Raw genomic sequence first — 19,827 nt, 5'->3', positions numbered from 1 at the left:
CAGCAGTAAGGATCACTGGTCTATAGTTACCGGGGTTGTCTCTACTCCCCTTCTTGAACAAGGAGACAACATTTGCTATCCTCCAGTCTTCTGGCACTATTCCTGTAGACAAAGATGACTTAAAGATCAAAGCCAAAGGCTCAGCAATCTCCTCCCTAGCTTCCCAGAGAATTCTAGGATAAATCCCATCCGGCCCAGGGGACTTATCTATTTTCACACTTTCCAGAATTGCGAACACCTCCTCCTTATGAACCTCAAGCCCTTCTAGTCTCGTAGCCTGAATCTCAGTATTCTCCTCGACAACACTGTCTTTTTCCTGTGTGAATACTGATGAAAAATATTCATTTAGCACGTCTCCTATCTCCTCGAACTCCAAGCACAACTTCCCACTACTGTCCTTGACTGGCCCTACTCTTACCCTAGTCATTTGTTTATTCCTGACATATCTATAGAAAGCTTCAGGATTATCCTTGATCCTACCTGCCAAAGACTTCTCATGTCCCCTCCTGGCTTTTCTTAGCTCGCTCTTTAGGTCCTTCCTAGCTAACTTGTAACTCTCGAGCGCCCTAACTGAACCTTCATGTCGCATCTTTACATAAGCCTCCTTCTTCCTCTTGACAAGTGTTTCGACTGCTTTAGTAAACCACGGTTCCCTTGCTCGACCACATCCTCCCTGCCCGAGGAGCCGCACATGCGCAGTTCCCGAGAAGACGCGAACCGGCGAAACAGTGTTTTGCGCATGGGCGAGAAGCCGCGCATGCGCAGTTGCGAAAAGAGCACAGTGAAGGAAAAGCGATCTGTGCATGCGCAATCCATTCCTACGCTCTACGTCACAAGCATCATGACCTCAGAGGCCCCGGACCACGCCCACGTAAAGGGGAAATGTCCGAAAATAGTGAAAAAAAATGTTAAAGCGAGAAAACACAATTCTTTCACCCTGAACGTCAGCACAATGCCTGAACTTCGACCAGTAGATGAAAGTAACCTCCACAGAACCCTGTAACAAGCAGTTAGCACCACCCTAAGAGATGATTTATTCCTTGAAGACTACGACTCAGACGATGATTGCATCATTGGACGTGGCGACCTCAGTACCAAATCCGAACTGCAACGAGAAGCATCCGACACAGTCATGCACGAGTTCTTCGGATTTGAGGATCCTCAGCCCAGCATAGACGACATCCCGACCCACGAGTACAGGATTCTGCTACGGCCTGACACCAAGAGACAGAGAGCAGTGCAAGCCCACAGAGAGCGGCCTGATGCCAAGAGAGTGGTCCACGCACCACGAAGAGTCCCCGACTCCACACAGAGAGGGATCCACACACCACGAAGAGTCCCCGACTCCGCACAGAAACCGATGACAGACTCCACAGCGAGGCCACTGAAAGTCTCCACACAGAGAACACAGAAAGACTCCACAGCGAGACCACTGCACTACTCCGTTGAGCGCGCACAGATCGACTCCAGTGAGACCACTGCATGACTCCACACAGGGAACGATGCCAGACTCCACAGAGAGAGCGATACAAGCCTCCACAGCAAGCACATTGACAGACACCATGATAGAAGCAACGCAAGACTCCAGGGCGAAGTCCTTGCATGAACAAGACCATCTACATCAGAAACTCCCACCTGTGTCCCCATGACAGAGCCTGGAACTCAGATGCTCCTCATGTCAGTCGCAGGGATAAGAGTGAACTGGGGCCAGAATACATTCAATGTTCTTGTCAAGACTCTTCTCCTGCAGATCAGTGATGTGCTGATATGTTATGCTGAGGCAGAACCCAATAAGAGGGTCAGTTGTGAAATGGACATAGATACGGCTGTTATCCAGAGAGACAGCAATATCTTTGCACTCTTAAATGCTCAACTAATTTGGAAAGCTCAAACCATCCTGTAGCTGCAAAAGTGCAGCAAACTGCAACCAGACTACCTCCATGTTCAATCCATGTTGATAATCTTTACCATCCGAGAAGCTTTTTACTGGTGTTCCATACAAGAAATTATTCGCAAAATTAATTGCAAGTAACCTTGTCACATGGGACAGTCATTGGTTGGGAGGCAGGAGATAAGTTTATTATTGATTTGGATGACAGATAGAAAATTGTACTTCAAAAGGTTTTCAGTCAGCACTTTAGGTTTTGTGATGACAACAGTGCCTTTCATGATCCATATTATATGCGCAATTAGTTTGCAAGACTTATTTGCAAGCTGTATGAATAAAGGCAGGAAGTTAGATGGGACATAGACAGGTTAAACGAGTAGGCAAATCTGTGAACAAGTGTGAAATCGGTCACTTGGGACCCAAGAAAGACATAGGATTATCTAATGTTGAGAGACTAGGAAAGGTGGAAGAACGAAGGAATTTAGGTGTCATTGTAGAGAAATCACTAAAATCTTGTGTACAAGTACAAAAGAATTATGGAATCTTGGCTTTTATCTCAACAGAGCTTGGAATTTTAAAAAGTGAAGAAGTGATGCTACCAAATAACATTTAATTTAGGTAAATATAGTCTTGTGGGCAATACACATTGTTGAGCAGAAATGAAATGCAAGTGCATGAGTTTATAATAATATTATAAAGGTTCAAACCCTGACTAAAACAAAACTATAACAAAAGCAAAGGAGAGTGTTAGTACAACCCAATATAAAAACAAGACCTTTTTTATATTTATACTGGAGCTGTGTGTGGTGCAGGCAAAGACACAATTATTTCGCAGGGCATCAAGAGTCAGTGTGTAGCGCGGTACTGATATTTCATTTAGCCCAGACCATGGCGCAAGGATGCTTTCCTGCAGCGGGTATTCATGCAGTTTTCATGGTTAATTATTTGATGCGATTCCTCAAAGCACCAGATTCAGCTCTCCCAGCTTGCTATGGTGGATTTGAATTCATGACCTCTGGAGTCCAAGGCGAACAACATATTCAACAGGCTACCACTCACTCTATAGGCCTCATCCGGAATACGGTATCTAGTTTTGGTCATTCGACATGGCGGGTGATTTAGAACTACTGGAAAAGATTCATTGGTGGGCCAATAAATTATAACCGAGCTTAAAAAGGAGGGGAATTTCCCAGATTTTGATTTATTTCCAAAGATGTTTTGCAACACCCAGGAGAATAATTAACCAATGGATAGGGTAAATTTTAGGAACATGATTGCAGGGACTAGCTTAATGGATCAGCTTTTCTCTTCTCCCTTCTGCTTTGGAGTAAAGAGAATTTTTCACAAGACATGTATTTGCTTTTTAGAAATCTAAATCTTCTCATCCTTCATGCCCAACCAATCTTAAAGTAGTCCCTGGTTCACCAGACTTTGAGCTTTACAGCTAAACCAAACCAATACATGTATGAAACACGAATGCAAATAATGGGACATTTCAAGTTAAAAGGTTCAAGCGCAGGGTGGCATGGTGGCACAGTGGCAGCACTGCTGTCTACGGCGCTGAGGACACGGGTTTGAATCCCGGCCCTGGGTCACTGTCCGTGTGGAGTTTGCACATTCTCCCAGTGTCTGCGTGGGTTTCACCCCCACAACCCAAAGATGTGCAGGCTAGGTCGACTGGCCACGCTAAATTGCCCCTTAATTGGGAAAAAAATAATTGGGTACTCTTGATATAAAAAATTAATGTTCAAGTGCCATACGGGCAGCACGGTAGCATGGTGGTTAGCACAATTGCTTCTCAGCTCCAGGGTCCCAGGTGCGATTCCCGGCTTGGGTCACTGTCTGTGCGGAGTCTGCATGTTCTCCCCGTGTCTGCGTGGGTTTCCTCCGGGTGCTCCGGTTTCCTCCCACAGTCCAAAGATGTGCAGGTTAGGTGGATTGGCCATGCTAAATTGCCCTTAGTGTCTAAAATTGCCCTTAGTGTTGGGTGGGGTTACTGGGTGATGGGGATAGGGTGGAGGTGTGGCGCTCTTTCAAAGAGCCGGTGCAGACCCGATGGGCCGAATGGCCTCCTTCTGCACTGTAAATTCTATGATTCTATGAATTCACCATCAGAAAACCACAGATGAGCGAATCATACGAAATCTCAATATTTTTAAATTGTGCTCAAAGATCATTTTTCTGCATGTTGTCCAACTGCCTTGCAACATCCATGCCATGGCAATTTATCTGTCCACAATGCCTGCACTGAACAGGTACTGACTGCTCAGAATGCAGAACTCACAATTGTAAAGATTCAAAGATTCAACATTTACAAATGAAACATTAGACTCTGAAACACAGGAAATTCAGTGCAGTTCCAAATAACATCCAAAATAACATGCAAGTGAACAAATAATTCACATTTTTCAACATACCAGACCTTTCACTACTTTCAACTAAAACAATACATTTGAAGCCAACCTGGTCATCCAAAATGTCAGTATAAATCAGTAATGCCAGCACATGCGTCAGCTTGCTTCTGACACCTCAACACATTTGCTTGTAATAGTATCAATAAATAGCTGGATGAGACATATTATAAATACAGCAAGACCTTTGCTTTGAGTTCATAGCAGAAGGAATTTGGTCTATCACGTTAATCTAAAACAATCATTTAATTCATGATATTTTAAAAGCTTATGGATGAAGTGCAGTATGCAGGAAACCACACAATATAGAATATTTAGATTTAACTTAATATCCAGAGGAATCTGATCATAGCAATGCATTCACAATCTTTGTGCACAAATCCAATTTGGAACAAATAATTACAAAATGACTTTGTAAATCAGTTATTTAGAGAATACAAAAAAGCAGGAAAAATAGATAAAAGGTGAAACCTGAGGAATTGCTATATAGTTCCTTTGAGTTTAGCACTAACTTATGTAGCATAACACAAATACACCGTACAGAATATTATTCGGCAGAAAGCTCTCTTGGCGAATAACCTTTCAGATAAGTCTACAGGGGTTTTGTAAATTGTACTCAGCTATTTAGCTATAAGCTGCAATTACAAATCAAATCCACTCATTAATCCACAACACTGGCTGCCCAAAGTAAATGCCATCAGCCTTCAGATATCTAGTCTAATTCACACCCATAAGCATTATATCAACAACCACCGCAGGGAACATTCACTCCAATGTTGGAGTCACTGAAGGAAATGCTATTTATAGTTGTCTCAATTAAAATCCCCAGTAGAGCAGTCAGACGTCATGTGCAAATAGAATGAAGGAGAATGTCCGGTAAAGCCAACATACAGAAATGGTATGACACCCATTTCCCTTATAATATCCAGTTCCATCCCCCTCTGCACAGAATTTACTACCCCATACTAAGTTGTTCTCAAGAGTTAGCAATAAATTGTATACAATATCTTAAGTAGACCTTTAGAAGGAAATAAAAGTGCATGTAATACCAGCACAAAAACAGAAAATGCGAGACAATCACAGCATGTCTAATAGCATCTGTGGGGAGAGAAGGGAACTAACGTTTCAAGTCTGGATAACTCTTTGTCAAAGCTGAAGAGAACTGGAAATGGGGTCAGGTTTAAACTGTTGTGGAGGGAGGGGGCTGGATAGGGGCGAGCGATAGGCAGAGATTGACAAAAATCAGAAAGACAAAGGGAATTGTAAATGGCGGTGACTAAGGCTAAGAAGGGTGCTGATAGTGGCACATAAGGATTAGAATGTGTGAGTGGCAGAACCACGACATCTTTGTGAATCTCCACCTATTGCTGGCCCCATCCAGCCCCACTGCTCCGCTCCCCCCCCCCCCCCCACATCAGTGTAAATCTGCCCCTATTTCCAGTTCCCTCTAGTTTTGACAGAGTCATCCAAGCTCAAAACGTTATTTCCTTTATCTCTCCACAGATGCTGTCAGACCTGTTGTGATTGTCCAGTATTTTCTTTTTTTGTTTCAGATTCCTGCATCCACAGTAATTTGCTTTTGTCTACATACAATACTATATGTTTTTCATTAAAATCAAATACTTGCTTCATTGCGCCATATTCCTGCGGTTAAATTGTAAAATCCTGGATTCAAGTTAAACTACGAATTTGTGCACATAATCAAGCTGACATTCTGATACAATACAGATTGTGCACTGCATTGTCCAAAGTGCAAACTTTCAGGTAAGTAATTAAATCAAGGTCCCCTCTACCCAACTGGGCATAGAAGATCTTAACAATGGAGCTCTCCCAGTATCCTTGCATTTAAAAGTCACATGAGCAAGAGAAAGAACCCTCAAGTGAAAGGGTAAATTAATCCCAAGAGGAGTGTCCAGTTAGGACAGCAATAGGTATTTGTTGGGAATTGCAATCAACATCTTGCATTTATATTGCACCTTGAGAGCATACAGTGCAGGAGGCCATTCGGCCCATTGAGTCTGCACCGACGCATTTAAGCCCTCAGTTTCACCCTATCCCCGAAACCCAATAACCCCATCTAACTTTTTTGGTCACTAATGGCAATTTATCACAGCCAATCCACCTAACCTGCACGTCTTTGGACTGTGGGAGGAAACCGGAGCACCCGGAGGAAACCCAAGCAGACAAGGGTAGAACGTGCAGACTCCGCATAGACAATGACCCAGTGGGAAATCGAACCGGAGACCCTGGCGCTGTGAAGCTACAGTGCTAGCCACTTGTGCTACTGTGCTGCTTAATAATAGACAAGTGTCCCATGGAGCTTCATAGAAATGTAAGCAGCAAAAAAATTAATACCTAGCCAAAGGAAGAGAAAGTTATCGTGAAAAAAGAAGAGGCGGATTTTCAGCGACTTCTCAAAAAGGATAAGAAATAAAGATTTAGGAAGGGAATTATGGACCTTAGGGCTTAGATAGCTGATGGCATAACTGCTAATAGTAGGGTTTAAGGCAGTGAAGATGCAGGGGTAACTAAGGGAGTTCTCAGGCTTGCATGGTATGAGACAGCAAGATTGAGAGGGTTGCCATGAATTTGTGTAGGAGTCTACAGAGGACAGGTAGTCAATGAATTCAAAGAGGAGGCAAGGCAAGTTAAGATAAAGATCAAAATAAGAGAGGATGAGACGTCTCAAAGTGCACAAGCTAAAAGGAGGAACGGAATGAGGAAATCTCACGTTAAATGCAGATGACACCAAATTGTGTGGAGGATGAGCTGTAAGGAGGATGCAGAGATCCTTCAGGGTGACTTAGACAAGTTGAATGAGTGAGCAAATGAATGAATGGAGGATGCCGTCTAATTTGGAGAAATGCAATGTTATCCACTTTGGTAGCAAAAACGAGAAGGCAGACTATTATCTGAATACCATAGATTTGGGAGGGGGGAATGTACAATGTGACCTGGGTGTCTTCGTACACCAGTCACTGAAGATAAGCATGCAGACACAGCAGGGCGGTAAAGAAGGCAAATAGTATTTAGGTCTTCATAGCGAGAAGATTAGAGTACAGAAGCAGAGATATCTTGCTGCAATTATATAGGTGAGGCTATACCTGGAATAGTGTGTGCAGTTTTGGTCTCCTTATCTGAAGAAGCATGTTCTTGCTCTAGAGCGAGTGCAAGAAAGGTTTACCAGACCAATTCCTGGGATGGCGGGACTGACGTACGAGGAGAGATTGAATCAGTTAGGATTGGATTTGCTGGAGATCAGAAGAATGAGGGGATCTCATAAAATTCTAACAGGACTAGGCAAGGTAGATACATGAAGGATGTTCCTGATGGTGGGTGTGCCCAGAACAAGGGGTCATAGTCTGAGGGTACAGGGTAGACCATTTAGGAAAGAGATGAGGAGAAATTTCTTCATCCAGAGTGTGACCAGCCTGTGGAATTTGTTACCATTGGAAATAGTTGAAGCCAAAACATTGTATGTTTTCAAGAAGCAGTTAGAAATAGCATTTGGAGTGAAGGGGGTCAAAGGATAGGGGGGGGGGGGGGGGGGGGGGAGAGAAAGCAGGGGGGGGGGGGGGGGGAAGAGAAAGCAGGATTAGGCTATTGAGTTGTATGATCAGCCATGATCATAATAAGTGGTGAAGCAGGCTCGCAGGACCGAATGGTCTCCTCCCGCTCCCATTTTGTATGTTTCTAAAACTAGGGGTTGGATGGGCAGTGGAGATTAAAGATTTTCAACAGTGAGGCGAGAGGTATAAAACAAGATGAGGTGCTGAAAAGAGAGCTGGCCAGAAGAGTTTAAGTGACCACGGTGTGGTTTAGTGATAAAGGCCACACTGCCACTGCAATGGTAAGTGAAAGCAGTTGTTGAAAATTATAGCCAAGCAAGGGACTTCAAGTGAACCAATTTTTGTCATGGTCATACCATCAATATGATCTTCCTCATGAAAGTTGTGGATGACAGAAGCCTTGCTCACAAGCGAACAGACATCCTGGAGGAAATATGGAGGCAGTGATTATTGATTTGTTGGTAGAATTCCAAGTGGTGAGCAGGCAACGGTTACATTAAACTTGGAGAATTAGATGGTACTGTGGAGTCAAGACAGTTGAAGAGTACAGTAGACCTGAACAATTCTTTAAAAAAATTTTTTTTTTCTTTATTCTCCTTTTTCACGTTTTCTCCCACATTTACACCCATCAACAATAAACAATAATCAACAAGATATGTCAATCCCCATAATAACAACGATCCCATCCGCCCACCAACCCCCAAACCTCAACCCGCCTGTTTACATAAACAAATGACAAAAAGGAATCAGGGATTACCCGTAGTCACCCTTAATCTACACGGCTCTCCACCCCCCAACCAACGCCATCCAGCCTCTAAGAGAGTACCGTACATGATACCCCAAAGTTGTACCCCCACCCCACCCCCCCCAAAAGTCTCCAGCTCCTCCCGTCCAATGCCTCTTGTAAAACTCCTCCTCCCCAACCTCGGTTCCCTCCCCCAACCTCTGTTCCCTCCCCCCAACTTTCCACCCCGGCTAGACCACTCGGACCCCGTTCTGTCAGGCTCCGATGGCCGCAGCCCCTCCCCCCCACCTCACTCCCGTTCACTGGCCAGCTTAAACCGGCCAGCGTGGAGGCCCCCGCCCGGGTCCCTTTCCCCCTTGCAAGGCCCTAGGAAAGCCCAAAGATCCCCTTTTAGCACACAAACCCCGCATATCCACCTACACCCCAAAGAGCCTTCCTTTCGAGTGAAAGTCCCGTCCCTTGTCCAAATATATGCAACATTGGCTCCTTTAGCCTCTACACCCGCGCGCAGTGTTACAAAAAAAAAAAAAAAGAAAATACAGTCAGGAGGTTACATCGGCACATGACCATTCCTCAATTTGTCAGTTCTGCCACAGTCCTTCAGCCTTCGCAAACTCCTCCGCTGCTTCCGCCATTCCAAAATAAAAGTCCCTGAGCTTGTAAGTCACCCTCAGCTTCGCTGGATATACAATGCCGCACCGCACCTTGCTAATGTACAGTGCACTCTTCACCCGGTTGAAGGCAGCCCGCCTCCTCGCCAGCTCCACCGTAAAGTACTGGTATACACGTATACCAGCTCCAGCCCACTGCACCACCCGCTTCTGTTTGGCCCAGCTCAGGACCTTCTCCTTCACACTGTACCTACGGAAGCACAGAGTCACTGCCCTTGGCGGCTCACTCGCCTTTGGTACAGGCCTCCACGACCGATGAGCCCGATCCAGTTCATATCGGGAGGGGTCCTCCCCCTCCCCCAGTAGTTTTGCCAGCGTCGCGGCAAAATACTCTGTCGGCTTTGGTCCTTCAACTCCTTCGGGCAGCCCCACGACCCTCAAATTCTGTCGCCTGGATCTGTTTTCCAGATCTTCCATTTTTCCTCTCAGATTCTTGTTCGTGTCCATCACCTTCCGCATCTCCTTCCCCATCAAGGCAAGTTGATCACCGTGCTGCAATACCGTCTCCTCCACTTCCTTCAGCGCCTCCCCTTGCTCTCGCACCTCCGCCACTGCGCTCGCCACCGCCGTCTTCACCGGGGAAACCGCCTCCTCCACCAGCACATTCAAAACCTCCCTCATCTCCTTCCTCACCATCTCCATACATTTCTCAATCTGCGCCAACTGCTTTTGGAATTCCGCAGCCATCACCTTAGTTAGTTCTTCAGCCGTAAGCACTGCGGCCTCCCCTGGTGCTCCAGCCTCCATTTTCTTTGTTGACCCCGCGGTGACCTTTCACCTCTCCAACAGACTTTCAGCCGCTTTTTTCCCGGCCGTTTACTTGGTGATTTTCGACATCCTTCTCCTTGCGCTATCCCCCGACTTTTACTGCCGTCGCTGGCCCTAGGACCGGGCGTTACTCCGCGAAAATGCCGTTCCCGAACGGGAGCCCTCCAATGTGCGGCTGCCTCCCGCCCGCCATCACAGGAAGTCGACCTGAACAATTCTGATGACAAAACAGGCCAAGAAATCAAATGGGACCAAGTTCTTGCTGTCAAAGACAACAGCCAGGTGAGCACAGAATAGCAAGCGTAGGAATGGGCAATGTGCCCTGGGATAAGAAGCAACAGTTTGCAGCTTTACGCAATAGGTTAAGCCTGAATATCCCCATTAGGATATCAATGTAGCATAAATTTATGGTTTCTTTTATTGTCCGACAATTTTCACTATCAACTGGAAGAGATCCTTTCTGATTGAATATTTATTCCTAATGCTGCCCCAAACTCCAACATAAAGATCATTCACATTACCTGACCACACTCATCGCCCCACTTTTTCAAAAACAAAAACAATGACTGAGATAAGTTTTTAAAAAAAGAATTGTTTGGACCTATTATCCCATGTGGATACATATTGACTCCTGAAAATAACCAGTGTAATGGACTCTGACCCGTTCTCTCACTGCGGCCAAAAATCAAGCACATGAGCAAGCGCACACAAAGCAAAATTACGTAGGAGCAGAAGTAGGCCACTCGGCCCATCGAGTCTGCTCCGCCATTCAATTTGATATAACCCTCCATTCCATTTTCCCGTCTTAACCCTATAACCCTTGATTCCTTTACTGACCAAGTATGTTCAAGGCTGAGACAGACCGATATGTAATGGCACAGACTCTACAGCTCTCTGCGATAAAGAATTCCATAGATTCATTACCCTCCGAGATAGAAATTTCTCCCATCTCGGTCTTAAATGGGCAACTCAAGAGATTATGCACTTTGGCCCTAAACTCTCCCACAAGAGGAAACATCCTCTAAGCATCTACTCGTCAAACCCCTCGAGAAATCCGATATGGGTCACCTCTCTTCTTATTAACTCCAATGAGTACTGGCCCAATCTACTCGACCATCCTCAAAAGAAAATCCCAAGAACACTCTAGTGAACCTTCTCTGGGCTGCTTCCAATGCCAGTATATCTTTCCTTAGATAAGGGGGCCAAAACTGTTCACAGTATTCCAGGTGTAGTCTAACGAGTGCCTTGTTTTATCAGGACTTCCCTATTCTTATACCCATTCAGGGCAGTTCAGGGTGCCACTGTGGTTAGCACTGCTGCCTCACAGCACCAGACCAGAGTTCAATTCCAACCTTGGGTGACTGTGGGGAGTTTACAAGTTCTCCCTGTGTCAGCATGAGTTTCCTCCCACGGTCCAAAGATGTGCAGGTTAGGTGGATTGGCCACGCTAAATTGCCCCTTAGTGTTCAGGTTGGGTGGGGTTATTGGGATAGGGTGGGGTGCTCTCTCAGAGGGTTGGTGCAGATCTCATGGGTCAAATGGTCTTCTTCTGCACTGTAGGGATTCTATGAATTCCCTTTAAAATAAAGGCCAATATCCCATTTGCTTTCCCAATTACCTGAACTTGCATGTTAGCTTTTTACGATTTATGCACAAGGACCCCCAAATTCCTCTGTACTGCAGTTTTCCTCTATTTAAATATTCAGCTTCTTTATTCTTCCTACCAAAGTGCATAACTTCACATTTTCCAACGTTATATTAAATATGTTCAAGAGGTCAGAATTAAAAGAGCACAGGAATCCTGTTATAGGGCTGGAGGAGATTACAGGGCAAAACCAGAGTGATCTGAAAACAAGAATGAGAATATGAAAAATTGTGGCATTGTTTAGCAGGAGCCAACTTAGGTCAGCAGGAACAGGGGTGATGGGAGAATGGGGTGGGGAAGAAAAAGCATACCATCGAAGAAAAAGGAAACAAAATAAGTACAGATGTTATAATCTAAACTGGCTGAACTCTTAAACATGGAGTCCAGAAGGCTATAAAATGCCTAATCGAAAGAGGTGCTGCTGTCCCTCCGGTTTGTGTCGAGCTTGGAACGTTAGAGGCAGCCAAGGACAGAAAATTCAGAATGGGAGTAAAATGAGAATCAAAATGACAGGTTACTGAAAGCTCGGGTCACACACGCTGACTCAATGGAGGTGTTCCACAAAGCCTCACCCAGTCTGTATTTGGTCTCCCCATTGTAGATGGGACCCAAATCATGGGCAGCCATTTATGCCAAGAAAGAAGGACAAGCAAATTGCTATTTCACCTACGAGGTGTATTTTGATTTTGAAAAGTGAGAAAGAAAGTGAAAGGGCAGATGCTGCATTTTCTCCGCTTGCATGAAAAAGTCCTGCAGGAAGGAGAGAGCTATTTGGAGTGACTGAGGCGTGGACCAGGGTGGAAGAAGTTACTTTGGAACGCTGAAACGGGAAAGCTGTATTTGGGGCTGGCATCATGCTGGATGTGCACAAAAGGCAAAGACTGATCCGTTGAATATGGAAGCTGGTGGAGTGGAAAGTGAGGACAAGGGGAATCGTTCAAGGTTCAGGAAAGAAGGGGCAAGAGCAGTAGTGCGGGAAATAAAATGGATAGAGTCAAAACCCCATAAACCACGGTGAGGGAAGGGGGGTCCTCCTTTGAGGAAAAGGGAAGACGTAACGGAAGTACGCTATGGAAGGTTTAGTTGTTAGAACAGATGTAATTCGGATGGAGAAACTGGAAGAATAGAGTCCTTATAGGAAGTAGATGTGAAGAAATAATCACGGTGGCTGTGGAAGTGAATACTGGTTGATCCCCAGAAATGGAAACAGAGAAGACAAGGAAGGAAAGGGGGGAAACCGGAAACAATGCTGATGAAATTTTCTAGTTCAGGCAAGCCCGTACCAGCCTCCCCGAACAGGTGCCGGAATGTGGCGACTAGGGGCTTTTCACAGTAACTTCATTTGAAGCCTACTTGTGACAATAAGCGATTTATTTCATTTCATTTCAAGCATGGGAAACTACGAAAGGCAAGAGAAGGGGGTCTGAATAGTACTGGAACTAAGCATGTTTCACATATCCCACTGAAAGCCAGGCATTGCTATGCTCTATGCACCACAATATCCTTTATTTGGAGAAAGTGAGTGTGTTGAAATTGTTCAATGTGAGAAACATTTAGTTAGACAGAGGAGGCCGGATAGTGCAAGGGCACCAGCTGGCCCTGTTTAAGGAAGAAATGGAGAGCTCTCACACCTTGCTGTTTTGTCAGGGATGTAGACATTGGTATTGTAGGAATTGGCGGAGTGCTGACGTAGCTCATTTTAATTGAAACAATTAAAATAAATTAAAGAAACTGATGGACAAAGTCAAATGAGCAGCCTCTAAAAGGGATTCTGCCCTAAACAAAAACAAAGAGCAAATAAACTTAACAAAATGTGATTAAAAGGGTCAACAAAGCACCCCAGACCCTGCAGAGGCCACCTGGCACAGAAAGCCTCAATGGTATCAGTGGACACAACGTGCTCCCTCTCCAGGGACACCTGGTCATGAATGTAGCCGCAGAAGAGGGGCGGACATTCGGGTTGGACGAATCCCTTGGTTACCCACTGCCTGAACCTATTTACGGTGAGTTTGGCCAGGCTCAGGAGCAGGTTCACGAGGTCTTCATCCCTCTCTGCATCGGGAGCTAAGAGCAGGTGCGTGGGCCTGAATTGTAAGCAAAACTGTAACAAAAAGTTTTTCAAGAAACTGAAAAGGGAGTGCAGTCTAACTCAACTTATATATATACACATGGTCCACAGACGCCACAAAGCCCCGAAAAAAAAAGGCAGGCATCTTGCGAGTCTGAGAACCAGTGCAGTCTATGGTTGCATGGGACTGCTGCGTGCAACACCCTCCACACCAGGGCCCCGGAGATGAAGGGGGCAGAACTCCTCCATAGAGGCTCCTCCACTGAGTTTCACCTCCAGCTACTTTCAGTGAAGCATATGGAGTATAGTGCTACAACAGTAGAGAAGATGCATAGAGACGAGTTCAGTCCATAAGAGGGCCATTCAGGAGTCTGGTAACAGCAGAAAAGCTGTTTTTGAATCTGTTAGTACGTGTTCTCAGATTTTTGTATCCTCTGCCCGATGGAAGAGGTTGGAAGAGAGAATAACTCAGGTGGGAGGGGTCTTTGATTATGCTGCCAATTTCACAATACTCCTTCAAATGGTAGGTAGGGCAATCATGTGGTGGCATGGACCATCAGCAGGTTGACTCTCAAATCATTGTAGACATTGAATTTTGATCATACTTACACACTATTCACACCCAGTTTGAGAGCAGCCCATTCTAGCATCATCATTCAAAACCTTAACTGCCTCAAAAGCTAAAAGAACAAAGAAACTTACAGCACAGGAACAGGCCCTTCGGCCCTCCAAGCCCATGCTGCCCGACTAAACTACAATCTTCTACACTTCCTGGGTCCGTATCCCTCTATTCCCATCCTAGTCATGTATTTGTCAAGATGCCCCTTAAATGTCACTATCATCCCTGCTTCCACCACCTCCTCCGGTAGCGAGTTCCAGGCACCCACTACCCTCTGCGTATAAAACTTGCCTCGTACATCTACTCTAAACCTTGCCCCTCTCACCTTAAACCTATGCCCCCTAGTAATTGACCCCTCTACCCTGGGGAAAAGCCTCTGACTATCCACTCTGTCTATGCCCCTCATAATTTTGTAGACCTCTATCAGGTCTCCCCTCAACCTCCTTCGTTCCAGTGAGAACAAACCGAGTTTATTCAACCGCTCCTCATAGCTAATGCCCTCCATACCAGGCAACATTCTGGTAAATCTCTTCTGCACCCTCTCTAAAGCCGCCACATCCTTCTGGTAGTGTGCCGACCAGAATTGAACACTATACTCCAAGTGTGGCCTAACTAAGATTCTATACAGCTGCAACATGACTTGCCAATTCTTATACTCAATGCCCCGGCCAATGAAGGCAAGCAGAGTAGCTTGGAATGAGGTCTACATATCCAAGTCCAATGTCATGAGGCATATGCATCACCCACTGCCTCAGGTGGCATGAGGAGTTTAAATTTTAAAAATGTGCCCACTCGAAGGGTGACTTCCATTCTATGTTAGAACGTTAATGAGCCAGAGTTTCAAGTTATTTCCTCAAAGGACTGAGAGCCGAAAGCAATTTGTTAGCCTGTGACAGTAACTGACTGACACCCCAATGTTTTGGGAGCACTGTCATCCTGGGTGCTCAGCAGGCATCTTCTGGTGTAGGCCCTTCCCTGGAGTAGTGAACACAAGGAGATTAACAAAAAAAATTAATTGGTTGCAAGACCATGATTTTACAAAATCCTCGTTCGGATGCTGATTGGAATTTATTTTGTGCAAGCTATCCTCGGTGCAGGGAAAAAAGCTGGACCGGATTCTCCTCTGTTGGGATTCTCCGTTGCGCCAGCAGCCCGGGATTTCCTGACAGCGTGGGGCTGCCCACAATGGGAAACCCCATTGGCTGGAGAAGACGGAGAATCCCGCCCGTTCTGCTTGTTCTTGTATATTATTGCATGGAAGACAAGTACTTACTAAAACAATTTGTTGCAGCCCTGGTTGACACCATCGCGGAGTTATTTATTTGGTAGTATGAACACATCTCAGAGGGCTGCACGGTGGCGCAGTGGTTAGCACTGCTGCCTCATGGCACCGAGGTCCCAGGATCGATCGCGGCCCGTGTCGAGTTTGCACTTTCTCCCTGTGACTGAATGGGTCACACCCCCACAACCCAAAGATGTGGTTAGGTGGATTGGCCATGCTAAATTGTCAAAGAGGTGTAGGTTAGGTTAAGGGGTTATTGGCATAGGGCAGGAGAATGCTCTTTGAGGATCGGTGCAGACTCAATGGACCGAACAGCCTCCTTCTGCACTGTAGGGATTCTATGATTCTTACAGGAGAGCAATACTGTAAGTCACGTTCAACACTGAAAAGGGTGCAGTAGTTGATGATTAAAAATGATATTTCCTGAATTTTGCAGTAATAATTAGGAGCTCTGCATCATCAAGTATGGATTTTTCCTCAGGAATTCCACTGTTCTCATATTTGGAGGAAAAAAGGCTGGAACCCAGGAGTACTCACACAGAGGCAACACCCAATGCATATGCATTTTCAATTGCAACCAACTTCTCAATTTTAATAAATGCCATTCCAGGAACTGTCATACAGAACTATCCTTTCACCCAGGACCACCGTATAAATTAAAAATATCTTACAGATTATTATTTTTAATTCTGTTGATCTATTTACTTTTACTTAGTACTAATGATAGGCTTAAAACATTTTTTAAAAATCAATTCTTTAATTTATTTCGCTCGGTTCTAAAATAGCTAAAGTTAAGAAATTATTCTGATGAATCAGAATAATACAAAACCCAAAAAAGGTCAAAGACAAATTGCCAACCTGGATCAGGCAACTGCTAACTTATCTGGGAATGGCATCCTGAGGATAAGCTGTCCCTTAATTATTTATTAATGCCATTGTGTGAATGATTAAGAATAAAATGTAATTAAAATGATTATACTAATTTCCATGCAAATTAAAGGGTATAAATGTATATTCAAGGTATTCTCACAACACTAATACTGGGACCTAATAAAACACAAATTGACTATTACCACCAGACTACAACTGCCTAAACATTGGATTACTGAACATATCAGATATATACGGAAAAAAGTAGACGGTACTAAAATATTTGTACATTAGGCAAAAAACATTATTGCTTATCAACGTTCAATCATCTGAAGATAAAAATCATTTCCATTTTGCAAATCTTTATCCAGCAGTCACAAATCAAGATAAGTACAATTCATATCCTGCATTACCAAACACCACCAAAAATCAAATAGCTAACAAAATCATAATAGATTCTCATATTTAAAGCATATGATCCACTAGAATAATTAGCTATCGATTGTTTTCAGCCCAATATAAACAAGTGGAATTATGCACCCCGAAATGAAGACATTAATGACTGATAAAATTAGATTCAATCAACAAATGAAAACTCTCAGTTTTATTCCACGTTTAAGGGGGGGGGGGAAGAGACAAGAACATCCCAAGGTAAGAAATAGGAGCAGTCAGTTACCCATTCGGCCCTATGAGCCTGCTCCGCCATTCGGTACGCGAAAAAAAACCAGATCTCGCTTCAAAAAACATAAAAGTAACGAACACCTTCTCGTAATAAAACTATAAAATTGGAATCACGAATATGCCCAAAACATTAAACATAAAGGAGTATTAGCCCATTAGTAAAACTGAAACCAGAACTATGATTCAACTGAGCTTCAAGACCAGGTGAAATAATAGTAATATGCTGGGGAGTTATTGGCGAAGTTAGCAGCCAGGCGGAGGCTGCTGGTCCTCCCCCGCCACAGCCTCCTCTTCCCCGGCTGCACCGCCGCCTGAGCTCCAGGCGCTGCAACACTCCGGCGTTTGTTCAAGACTCTTCCGAAATTATTTATTTTCTCGGGGCGGTGAAGAGTACAACCCGACCAAGGCCGGAGCTACTTACCTTTGCACCTCCCCCTGCCCCCGCCGGCCGCCTCCGACTCTCACTCCGCCGCCTCGACCCTCACTTTTAATTTTCCTCTTTGAACCCCGTTTCCAACCGCTGCTCCACACCGCTGACCTTTCACCTCTATTCCAGCCTCGCTCCCAGCGACCCTCGGGAGGAGAAGGGGGCGGGGCGGCCGCTGGGATTGCCGGGATCGTTGAGAATTCCTCCGGAGGACTGCCCGCCACGGCAGGAGGGAGGGGGAGCAAATGATGAATGACAGATTGACGAGTTCTCGCTATCGCTGCGCCCTCTGCCGGTTTCACATCTGTTTTGTTTTGGAATTCAGTCATTCTGCTGGTTATTTTTTACAATACGTTTCTGCCTCCTCTCCTGGAGGTGCTAGTTCTTGCCGGCACACTGTCCACAGAAATCCCTCTGGAATGTGACAGCATGTCAGAAGGTTGGTCAAAGGTGGGAGGCAATCCCACTCTCGTCTCAGCTCTCAGTAAAAACCTACTTTGTTATTTACACATTAGCTAACTAAACTCTACATAGGGATTTTGACATTCTTTAAAACATTCATTTTACAGGAATGGGAAATATGATTTTAGGAATTCATTTGCAGAGCTTTGTTATCCTTTCATATTGGCTCAGTTGAGCTCACTGTTCAGTATGCTGCTAAATTTCTACTCTCCAGGAAAAGTCACAATAAGAAATAAAAACAGAAAATGCTGGAAATACTCAACAGGTTATCGCAGCAACAGCTGAGAAAAACAGTCTGATGTTAACTAGCCAATTGAGCCATTAAAAACACTGAAAGGACTTAGCTTATAGGCCATTCAGACAATTATAGTCTACATGTCATAAATTTCGATTGTGTCCTTAACGTACCATTACAACCAAAATAATTAAAGAAATTAAGCTCTTTGGATCTGGTATGGTAAAGTCACCATAGTCCCAGATGACCATAGGCTGTTTTCCCCTTTGAGGGGGAGAGCTGACTGGTGGTGACTTAACCTGAGAATCACCACACCTCAGGCAAGGGGAAAGGTTGAGAAGGCAGGGCATTCATGAATAACCTCAGCCAGTACAGGAAATGATCCCACGCTGCTCGCTTTGCTCGGCATCAAGAACCAGCTGTCTAGCCAAGCGAGCGGAACTGGCCCTAGATCTTTAGATCTAGCAGAATGTGGATTCTAAGATGACCCTGTCATTTAGTGTTATTAAGGGCTACTGTTGTGGTTGGCAACATTAGGAAGGATTCTATTTCCAAACCAAGGTTAGTACAAGTGTTCTATGAAATTGAAGTGAAGCAGAACAACACATTAGAAGACACAGTAAGTGCTGATCGAATAAAAATCTTCTGCCTGATCTGTTGACTCTTTCCAGCCTTTCATGTTTCAAGAATGCCAACATAATTGAGGTGGTAAATGATCCAAGCTGGTTGGAGGTGCCTAAAATCAACTACTTTGTGTCCTGTGGTGCTAATAGTACAATATTGCACTACTATAGTGATATCATGACCTATCATAACATACTTTTGGAAGTGAGATAAATGGAGATAAAAGTGCAAAAATAGAGCTTTATAAACACCTTATCTTAACCCAAACACCCAGTTGATCAATCTGTTAATAACTACCTCTTCCCAGTTTGGAAAAGCCGTGGTCATGGTCAATCGTCTTGTCTTCATCTTGACCCAGCTGAGACTAGGTAATTCACCAAAAACCAAGAACCAAATCTGTGGCATTCCAGGCTTTGCAGCACGCTGAACAGTGAGCTCAACAGAACCAATATGAAAGGATAACAATGCTCTGAAGCTCTGCAAATGAATTACCCATCGTATTTTAATTTCTAAAATCATATTTGCCATTCCTGCAAAATTAATATATTAGTTTCAACAAATATCAACTTCCCTGTGTAGAGTTCAATTGGCTAACATTTAAATAACAAAGTAGGAGTTTTATTAATACAATTTTTAGTATATACTGACATCATGGTGCACGAAGCACACATTAAGCTGAACTGCTTTTACATTAAACATGAATTCAATATCATTTCTTCTGAATCATTGAGGTATGAAATTAAAGTGAAATTTTTTCAAATCTCCTCTTTGAAACATTTGTCTTCCGTACCTACCTGGTCTCCAACAAACTTTGATTTTCTCAGTGTAATCATCGTGCTTTAATTCATTGCGGTAATTTCTC

General features: G+C 44.4%; 1 protein-coding gene across 2 annotated transcripts in view; it reads right to left on the bottom strand.

Annotated features, from left to right (window-relative positions):
* Positions 1 to 17,798, bottom strand: part of LOC140426383 (guanine nucleotide-binding protein G(I)/G(S)/G(O) subunit gamma-12) — a 165,206-nt gene extending 147,408 nt beyond the window's left edge. For both annotated transcript variants that reach the window (XM_072511076.1, XM_072511077.1), the window contains exon 1: positions 17,639 to 17,798. The gene's annotated coding sequence lies outside the window, so the exon portion shown is untranslated. The remainder of the gene's footprint in view (positions 1 to 17,638) is intronic.
* Between the last annotated feature and the right edge of the window lie 2,029 nt (positions 17,799 to 19,827).

This window comes from Scyliorhinus torazame, chromosome 7, assembly GCF_047496885.1.
Source record: "Scyliorhinus torazame isolate Kashiwa2021f chromosome 7, sScyTor2.1, whole genome shotgun sequence".
Taxonomy (NCBI): Eukaryota; Metazoa; Chordata; class Chondrichthyes; order Carcharhiniformes; family Scyliorhinidae; genus Scyliorhinus; species Scyliorhinus torazame.
Note: the sequence above shows the minus strand (reverse complement) of the source record. Positions and strands in the feature narration are given on the sequence as shown.